Source organism: Gossypium hirsutum, chromosome A06 (genome assembly GCF_007990345.1).
Source record: "Gossypium hirsutum isolate 1008001.06 chromosome A06, Gossypium_hirsutum_v2.1, whole genome shotgun sequence".
In the NCBI taxonomy this organism is placed as follows: domain Eukaryota; kingdom Viridiplantae; phylum Streptophyta; class Magnoliopsida; order Malvales; family Malvaceae; genus Gossypium; species Gossypium hirsutum.
In genome coordinates this window covers 54,026,935-54,037,736 of record NC_053429.1, presented here as the reverse complement: position 1 = coordinate 54,037,736, position 10,802 = coordinate 54,026,935, and the positions used below count along the sequence as shown (strand labels likewise).

Here is a 10,802-nt window from a genome sequence, read left to right as displayed (position 1 = left end):
CTATCCAGGTATTTGATGAATTATCTTGTACTCCTGAGGAATGTTTGAAATGTGCTGTGTCTTTATTGAAGGATTCGGCACACCGTTGGTGGAAAACATTAATAACGGTGGTTCCAAAAGAAAGAGTTACTTGGGACTTCTTTCAGGAAGAATTCAGAAAGAAATATGTAAGCCAACGGTTTATTGATCAGAAGCGCAAAGAGTTTCTCGGATTGAAACAGGGCCGAATGTCAGTAGCAGAATATGAACGGGAGTTTGTCCGGCTTAGTAAATATGCCCAGGAATGTGTGCCTACGGAGGCTATTATGTGTAAAAGATTCGAAGAGGGGCTAAATGAAGACATCAGATTACATGTTGGAATTTTAGAGTTAAAAGAATTTGTGGTATTAGTTGATCGTGCTTGCAAAGCTGAAGAGCTGAGTAGAGAAAAGAGAAGGGCAGAGATGGAAGCTCGAGATGTAAGGAAGAGGTCAATGGGCAGAACATTTCAATCTCACCCGAAGAAGTTTAAAGGGATGGATCCACGACCAACCGGTTCAGTTGGGTATTCACGCAGAGACCGAGGGAGGTCATATTCCGGAACTACAACTCGAGCTACCTCAGTGGCAAGTGTGGGTAATGTAGGAAACACCAGACCTGAATGTCAACAGTGTGGCAGGCGACATACTGGTGAGTGTTGGGGATTTAAACGAGCTTGTTTCAGATGTGGTTCCCAAGAGCATTATGTAAAAGACTGCCCTGAGAGAATAGAAGAAGAAAGATTACAAAGAGCTGGATCGGGTGATGTTGTCAGTAGAGGCAGACCACCGAGAAATGTGGGAAGCAAAGCCAGTGGTAAGAGTGTGATAAAAGATGCAGCTGGAGGATCAGAAACTAGAGCGCCTGCCAGGACTTATGCTATACGCGCTCGAGAGGATGCCTCATCTCCCGATGTGATTACTGGTACATTTTCTCTTCATGATATTGATGTTATTGCTTTGATTGATCCCGGCTCTACTCATTCATATATATGCATGAATTTGGTGTCTAGTAAGAAATTGCCTGTTGAAAACACTGAATTTGTAGTTAAAGTATCAAATCCTTTAGGCAAATATGTCTTAGTCGATAAGGTTTGCAAGAATTGTCCCCTGATGATTCAAGGTCACTGTTTCCCGGCTAATTTGATGTTGTTACCATTTGATGAGTTTGATGTTATTTTGGGGATGGATTGGTTGATATTGCATGATGCCAAGGTAAATTGTAGACAGAAAATTCTTGAATTAAATTGTGAAAACGGTGAAATTCTCCGGGTTGAAACAAAGGAGCCGAATAAGTTGCCTATGGTGATTTCGCACATGTCTGCTCAGAAATACTTGAGAAAGGGATGTGAAGTTTATCTTGCTTATGTGCTGAACACGGATATTACTGGGTCGAAGCTTGAATCAGTGCCGGTAGTTTGTGAATTTCCAGATGTATTTCCAGAGGAATTGCCTGGGTTACCTCCGATTAGAGAAGTTGAGTTTTCTATTGATCTGTTACCTGGTACTGCACCGATTTCTATTGCACCGTATCGAATGGCTCCGACTGAGTTGAAGGAATTAAAAGCTCAGTTACAAGAGTTGACAGATAAAGGATTTGTGAGACCGAGTTTTTCTCCTTGGGGTGCTCCTGTGTTATTTGTGAAAAAAAAGGACGGCTCTATGAGACTTTGTATTGACTATCGTCAGCTCAACAAGGTGACTATAAAGAACAAGTATCCTTTGCCGAGAATTGATGATTTATTTGATCAATTAAAAGGGGCAACAGTGTTTTCTAAGATTGATTTGAGGTCTGGTTACTATCAGTTAAGAGTTAAAGAGTCTGATGTGCCGAAAACCGCCTTTAGAACAAGGTATGGACACTATGAATTTCTGGTAATGCCTTTTGGGTTAACAAATGCTCCAGCTATTTTTATGGACTTGATGAACCGAATTTTTCGGCCGTACTTGGATAAGTTCGTGGTGGTGTTCATAGATGATATTTTAATCTATTCTCGGGATGAATCTGAGCATGCAGAACATTTAAGAACTGTGTTGCAGATTCTGAGAGAAAAGAAATTGTATGCTAAATTCAGCAAAAGTGAGTTTTGGCTTCGTGAGGTTGGATTCTTGGGACATATAGTTTCAAGTGAAGGTATTCGGGTTGATCCAAGCAAAATTTCAGCAATTGTTGATTTGGAGCCACCAAAGAATGTGACAGAAGTTAGAAGCTTTCTGGGCTTAGCTGGGTATTACAGACGCTTTGTCAAGGGATTTTCGATGATTGCTTCTCCTATGACTAAGTTACTGCAGAAGAATGTCAAGTTTGAATGGACCAATAAATGTCAACAGAGTTTTGAAAAGTTGAAGGCATTATTGACTGAGGCGCCAGTGTTGGTGCAACCTGAGTCCGGGAAGGAGTTTGTAATTTACAGTGATGCATCGTTGAATGGTCTTGGGTGTGTGTTAATGCAAGAGGGCAAAGTAATAGCTTATGCTTCGAGACAATTGAAACCGCATGAGAAGAATTATCCGACGCATGATTTAGAATTGGCTGCCATTGTTTTTGCTTTAAAAATTTGGCGTCATTATTTGTATGGTGAAAAGTGCCGAATCTTCACTGATCATAAGAGTTTGAAGTATTTGATGAGCCAAAAAGATTTGAATTTGCGGCAACGAAGATGGCTCGAGCTAATCAAAGACTATGAGCTAGTGATTGATTATCACCCCGGGAAAGCTAATGTGGTTGCTGATGCCTTGAGCAGAAAATCTTTATTTGCTTTGAGAGCTATGGGTACGATGTTAACTTTATCTGATGATGGCTCAATGTTGGTTGAATTGAGAGCTAGACCATTATTTCTTCAGCAAATTCGGGAATCTCAAAAGAATGACAGTAAATTGCACGCCAAGAGAGCTCAGTGTGAAGCAGGTGTTGACTCAGATTTTCAAATTGGTTCAGATGATTGCTTGATGTTCCGGGATAGAGTATGTGTACCAAGAAATGATGAGTTAATTCAGACCATTTTATGTGAGGCACATAGTGGTGACTTGTCAGTTCATCCGGGTAGTGTGAAAATGTATAATGATTTGAAGAAGTTGTATTGGTGGCCAGGCATGAAAAAGGATATCTCGGAATTTGTATCAAAGTGTTTAATCTGTCAACAAGTGAAGGCTGAGCATCAAGTACCATCGGGTTTACTTCAACCGATAACGATTCCAGAGTGGAAGTGGGATAGTATTACGATGGATTTTGTGACAGGATTGCCTTTAACTCCAAAGAAGAAAGATGCTATTTGGGTAATTGTTGATAGATTGACAAAGTCGGCTCATTTTATTCCGATACGCATTGATTACTCACTTGACAGGTTGGCAGAATTATATGTTGCTGAAATAGTGAGATTACATGGGGTGCCTGAATCTATTATATCGGATAGAGATTCGAGATTTACTTCGAGGTTTTGGATAAAGTTGCAGGAAGCCTTGGGTACAAAATTGAATTTCAGTACTGCGTTTCATCCGCAAACTGACGGGCAATCGGAAAGAGTGATTCAAATTCTTGAAGATATGCTCCGGTGTTGTATTTTAGAATTGAAAGGCAGTTGGGAGAAATATCTACCATTGGTTGAATTTGCTTATAACAATAGCTATCAGTCAAGTATACGAATGGCACCGTATGAAGCATTATATGGGCGTAAGTGTAGAACTCCTTTATATTGGACTGAGCTCGGTGAGAACCGGATTCATGGAGTCGACTTGGTGAAAGAAACTGAAGAAAAGGTGAAAATAATTCGTGACTGTTTAAAGGCTGCCTCTGATCGGCAAAAGTCGTATGCGGATTTAAAGAGAAAAGAAATTGAGTTTCAAGTAGGTGATAAGGTGTTCTTGAAGGTGTCTCCATGGAAGAAGATTCTGAGATTTGGTCGTAAAGGCAAACTAAGTCCACGATTTATTGGACCATATGAAGTTACCGAGAGAGTTGGCCCTGTAGCATATCGGTTAGCTTTACCACCGGAGTTGGAAAAGATACATAATGTGTTTCATGTGTCGATGTTGCGACGTTACCGTTCGGATCCTTCACATATAGTTTCCCCTACAGAGATTGAGGTCAGACCAGATATGACTTATGAGGAAGAACCAATAAAGATTTTGGCTCGGGAAGTCAAGCAGTTAAGGAATAAAAGTGTATCCTTAGTAAAAGTACTGTGGCAAAAACATGGGATGGAGGAAGCTACGTGGGAACGGAGGAAATTATGAGGAAACAGTACCCAAATCTCTTTTCCGGTAAGATTTTCGGGGACGAAAATCCTTAAGGGGGGAGAGTTGTAACAGCCCGATTTTGGGCCTAGTCGGAATAGTGGTTTCGGGACCACAAATCCGACGAGGGAAAATATGGTTATTATTATATTTTTATGGTCTACAATTTCACGGAAAATTTTCGTAAAAATTTCGTTCGAAAATTTCGACGTTTGGGCACTCAATTTAGTCAAAAGGACTAAATTGTAAATAGTGCAAAAGTTGAGTTCTATATGTAGAAGTATCTAATTGATATGAAATTTTAAATTGGAGGTCTTTATGTGGTAATTAGACCATTAGTTAGTTGATGGACAAAAATAGACATAAGAAATGAGAGAAATAGATTTTTTTAAGTGGGGGCATATTAGTCATTTGGTAATAAAAAAAATAAAATGGGAAAAAGATGACAAAAATCATCATCTTCCTCATTAGTTGCTGCCGAAATTTGAAGGAAGCCATAGCTAAGGTTTCTTTGCTTTCTCAAGCTCATAGTAAGTGATCCTAGCCCCGTTTTTAATGTTCTTCGCATTTTTGGAATCCTCGTAACTCGGTTTAGCTTATTCTAGCAATAATTCGTGTTAGGGCTCATATTTGGAAAAATACCCATAGGTGAAATGTGTTTATTTTGCTGTTTTATGGTGGAATATGAAGCTATAAATTATGTTAAACAACTTTTGCTAAGCGATTTTAAGCGAAAACGGGTAAATAGGCATAATCGGTAAAAATAATTATTGTTCATAAGTGTATGTTAGAGTGAGAATTTGATGTTGCCATAGAAGGGAAAAATGTTCAGCATGTCATAAAACCTAAGAATAAGTGATGAAGTTTAATTTCCGAGCTTGGGGACAAAAGTGTAATTATGCAAAAGTTTGGGGGCAAAATTGTAATTTTTCAAAAAGTTGGGTGGTGGATTATTTTAATGAATGTGAACATTAAATGAGTTAAATTTGCTATTATAGATCAAGAAAGACGTGAAGATTATCTCAAACGAGGAAAAGAAAAGATAGTGGAGTGAAGTGCAAAATTACGATATTTTGCACCGAGGTAAGTAAACACGTGACTTGATGTATTATTTTGACATTAATTGATATATGTTGAGATTTATTTGGAATTAAAATAAATGTTTGGCCATATCCTAAAAATGTTGTTAAATCGGGAAAGGTGGTAAAGAGTTGCAATATATGATTTATGGGTTGAACACTCGGAATAAGCCGAAGTATGTTGTACATAAAGGGGTTGCTGTGTGCTGATTCCCCGATTCATTGGTGGTGCTATGTGCGATATCCACCGTATCTTTGAAATGTGAAAGGGGGTTGCTATGTGCTGATTCCCCCGAGGGGTTGCTAAGTGCTGATTCCCCGGTTCATTGGTGGTGCTAAGTGCGATATCCACCGTATCTCTGAAATAAAAAGGGGGTTGCTATGTACTGATTCCCCCAAGGGGTTGCTAAGTGCTGATTCCCCGATTAAGTGGTGGTGCTAAGTGCGAGATCCACCAATAACGGTTAACATTCCGAGTGCTCAACGAAAAAGTGTGGAAGGTGAATATTGCCATATGGTGGAAATTTTTATGGGGCAAATATTGAGTTGGATACTAAATCGATCCATGTATGAGATGGGAGAAAATATCAAAAACGAAAAAAAAACGATTTAGTTATAAACTGTGTTGAACAACAGCAGATGGGTAACTTTGAAAAATCACATAAATGGTGGAAAATGAATGGGAAGCTGAATAATATATGAAATTGAAGCTGAATGTGTCTATTTTCATATGAAATAAATAGAATAAGCAAAAGAGTTGTATTTTTGGAGATATCTGAATTTTACTGAAACAGGGCTGGATTGATTTCGGGATCCCCTGTTCTAACTTTGGAAAATCACCAAAAATTGTAAAAAAATAATTATGGTGTGAAATTTATATTCCTGGATTCCTTATTGACTCTATTTTTAATAGAAACAAGCGAAACCATTTTTAAAATTTTGTACAGAGAGTTAAGTGAATTTTTTGAGGAAGGGTCAGAACCGTTGGGCAGTGAAACAGGGGAAGTTTTAATGAATAAACTGTACTAATTGGCTGGGTAAAAAATTCTGAAATTTTTATGGTGAAATGGTATATGAGTCTAGTTTCAGGAAAATTTACGAAACTCAATTTGGAGCCCTGTAGCTCCGGATAAAAATAAATTAGCGACTATGACGCAGAAAAACAGTTTGCTGGAAATTGCCTAAACAATGAAGTTATTCATGAATAAGTTTATATTTTGGTGTAGTTATGTGAGTAATTACTTATTTATCATGTGTTTACTTACTAAGCTATATGCTTACTCGATTTTATTTTTCCCTTGATTATAGTGACTTCCGACAACTCGGAAATTTGGAACGAAGTCAGACAATCATCCACACTATCCTTCACACTTGGGGTATTTTGCTACTATCGTTCCGGAAAATTATGGCATGTATAGACGACCTATGAAATATGGAATCATCATGTAAATATATGTTATGGTTTGATTTAAAATGTGGTGTTCATTAATAGTTAAATTGTGAGTATTATTATAAATGAGTTTGGTTGATATATATATATTGGATTGTGATTTAAATTTGCAGGAGGTTTAAGCAAAATTAAGCAGAAATGCTGTCGAAATTTTTTTAAAAAACTTAGTAATACCTCATACTCTGTTCCGAGCCGGAATACGAGTAAGGGGTGTTACATTTTAGTGGTATCAGAGCTACGGTTTAGTCGGTTCTCGGACCAATAAAATATGTGTGAAAGTCAGTCTATACATGCCATCAATATATTGTGATAGTGTGATGATTTCTGACAATTTAAAATTTTGTTTTATATAGTAAATGGATCCTAATCGAAGTATGGCAGATGATGTTGAAAGTAACACGCCGGTTCCCGCACAAGGGACCGCGCATGAAGAGAGTAGACATGAGACACATGGACAGGATGAGGCTCGAGAAGCCTTCCTCCGAATGATGAGTGATTGGTATACAGAATATGTCCGTGTAAATCCGAATGTTCCACCTCCTCCACCCCCTCCTATTCCTCCGCCGGTCCCCGTAGCTCCACGAAGTGCTGAATTGGTGAGATCAAGTAAACCACCCGTTGATAGAATTCGAAAGCATGGGGCTGAAGATTTCAGGGCCAATGTTGATGATGATCCGGAAAAAGCCGAGTTTTGGCTTGAAAATACTATCCAGGTATTTGATGAATTATCTTGTACTCCTGAGGAATGTTTGAAATGTGCTGTGTCTTTATTGAAGGATTCGGCAACCGTTGGTGGAAAACATTAATAACGGTGGTTCCAAAAGAAAGAGTTACTTGGGACTTCTTTCAGGAAGAATTCAGAAAGAAATATGTAAGCCAACGGTTTATTGATCAGAAGCGCAAAGAGTTTCTCGGATTGAAACAGAGCCGAATGTCAGTAGCAGAATATGAACGGGAGTTTGTCCGGCTTAGTAAATATGCCCAGGAATGTGTGCCTACGGAGGCTATTATGTGTAAAAGATTGAAGAGGGGCTAAATGAAGACATCAGATTACATGTTGGAATTTTAGAGTTAAAAGAATTTGTGGTATTAGTTGATCGTGCTTGCAAAGCTGAAGAGCTGAGTAGAGAAAAGAGAAGGGCAGAGATGGAAGCTCGAGATGTAAGGAAGAGGTCAATGGGCAGAACATTTCAATCTCACCCGAAGAAGTTTAAAGGGATGGATCCACGACCAACCGGTTCAGTTGGGTATTCACGCAGAGACCGAGGGAGGTCATATTCCGGAACTACAACTCGAGCTACCTCAGTGGCAAGTGTGGGTAATGTAGGAAACACCAGACCTGAATGTCAACAGTGTGGCAGGCGACATACTGGTGAGTGTTGGGGATTTAAACGAGCTTGTTTCAGATGTGGTTCCCAAGAGCATTATGTAAAAGACTGCCCTGAGAGAATAGAAGAAGAAAGATTACAAAGAGCTGGATCGGGTGATGTTGTCAGTAGAGGCAGACCACCGAGAAATGTGGGAAGCAAAGCCAGTGGTAAGAGTGTGATAAAAGATGCAGCTGGAGGATCAGAAACTAGAGCGCCTGCCAGGACTTATGCTATACGCGCTCGAGAGGATGCCTCATCTCCCGATGTTGATATAAAGTTTCTTCAGGACATCTAAGAATTTTTTAAATTGAAAATATTGCTTCGACTTCTAAAATACTGAGGAAAAGGTGGTGGTGAGCTTTCTTCGAATTGTTGAGGTTGTTTTGCTATGGCATTCTTATTGGCAACACGAGTTGATTCTGCTTCAGCATTTTTTTGTTTAATCTTTTCAGTTGTAGATTGCTCCTCTAGTAGTTCTGAATTCTTCTTATGTGTGAAACCTGAGCTATCTTCTTCAATAATCGCATCATTAACAACTCAAAGTAAGTGAGTACCACTTCTGAGTGTAATGGCTTTACAATTCTCCTTCCCATGAGATCTTGAATTTTCAATATCCCTCGATAATGCTCCTTGCTGCCTTGAGCTTAATGCATTGGAAATTTTCCCCACTTGATTTTCTAAAGCTTTTAGAGATGTGACTTGGCTCTGAATTACAACATCATTCATGGCCATGTATTCCTTCAACAATGCTTCCATAGATGAAGAAGATGATGTTGAACTTTGTTTAATATTTTTCTATGGAAAGGGTTGATTATATCCAAGTGGTTTACTTGTGATATTCTGTCGAACAACATTATTGGAATTTCCCACCCATTGATTACTCCAACTGAAATTAGGATGTTGTTTCCATCCTAGATTATATGTATTGGAATATGGGTTATTATTTTGATTGAAATTTCCCATGTAATATATTGAGGTTGGGTTTGATGGACATTCATAAAAAACATGATCTTCTTCACAATAAACACATGTTAGCTCAGCTGCTTTCATATCCAGCACTGCAATTGGTCTCTTCATTGTTTTAATTATATTAGTTAGGGATGATACCTGAGCTGTTAATGAAGTGATAGCGTAAAGCTCCATAGCTCTTGCAACTTTTCTGCTAGCCTCTACTCTTGTATTCGGATATTGATAATCATTGTTGGCTATCTTTTCCAGAATCTCATATGCCTTGTTATATGATTTATCTAGAAAGTGCCATTGGCAGATGCATCAACTACCATTCTTGTATGTGCATTTAATCCATTATAAAACATTTCCATCTCCGTCCAGTATTAAAAACCATGCATCGGGCATTTTCTAATTAATTCCTTGAATCGCTCCCAAGCTTTATACAATGTCTTATCCTAATATTGTCGAAAAGAGGTAATATCATTCTTTAATTTGGCATTCATATTTGGAAGATTGTACCTTAAAAAAAACCTTTAACAAAGTTCATTCCAAGATGCCAACATTCCTAACGGCAAAGATGCTCTACCACGATCTCGCAATGAATAAGGAAATAGCTTGAGTCTCATGGCATCTTCAGGAACACGCTGTTGCCTGAATAAATCACAGACCTCCAAAAAGAGTCTTAAATGTAGTCGTGGATCTCTAGTAGGTAATCCATTAAACTGTTCTATGGTTTGTAGCATTTGAAACATAAATGGTTTCAACTGAAAATGTTGAGCTTGAATATGTGGTCTGACAATCCTTGGATTCAAATCATCTAATATTGGCACTACATGTTCTCTAATGGGTTTGTCTCTATCATCTATCACATAAGGAATATCAGCGTCCCTACCATTTGAATGTAATGGATCTTCTTTGCTTGGACCATTTCCAATCCTTGACATTTCTCACAATTCTTTTCTCCTTCTCCTGAAAGTTCTCTCAATTTCTAGGTCAAAATAATACTTTTCGTTCTTGGGAATACCTCTACTCATAAACTAACAGCAAACTTGAAAAAGAATAAAAAAAACAACTAAGTAAGCTAAAACTAACAAAATTAAAATAGATAAAAACAACCAAAATTTACCAAATTGCCGATCCCTAACAACGGCGCTGAAAACTTGTCGCGTGTCAATATGTAATGCAAATGTGCAAGTATACACGTCGAATAAAGTAATAAAGTGATAAGTGAGATCGTCTCCACAGGGATCAGAATAGATTAAAATGGTTGAGTTATCACTATGAACTATACTAATTAAGCTATAGAAAAATAAACAGAATAACAACTTGATGAGGAGTATTAATGTATGAAATATTAAGATCAAATACTAAATAAATTGCTGTGGAAAATCTATGAGACAAAGTTTGGAGGATTTATGCTGTTGGAAGGGAAGGTTGGAATTACTCAAATTACATCTTTATAACATAATAATGCCATGGCAAAACCTTAACCAAATTACTGTTCAGAGTATAAATACTGCTGTCTGCTTCTTCCGAGAGCTAGACTTTAAGCTACCATTCCAAGACTTTGTATGTCTACAAGTCTCAAGAACGATACCTAACATTATCTTTCCTTTATCTATACAGAACGCAGCTCTATGTCTAGAGTGCTACGAGTATTCCTTCGAGTACTCGCTTGTATCATTCAATTACAATCCAACTC

At 38.1% G+C, this 10,802-nt stretch overlaps 1 non-coding gene across 1 annotated transcript; it reads left to right on the top strand.

Moving 5' to 3' along the window:
• The first annotated feature begins 9,487 nt into the window (after window positions 1-9,487).
• On the top strand, window positions 9,488-9,594 carry LOC121231480 (small nucleolar RNA R71). Its single transcript, XR_005929539.1, has one exon. It is a non-coding gene; the product is annotated as a small nucleolar RNA R71 (small nucleolar RNA).
• Window positions 9,595-10,802: the final 1,208 nt, after the last annotated feature.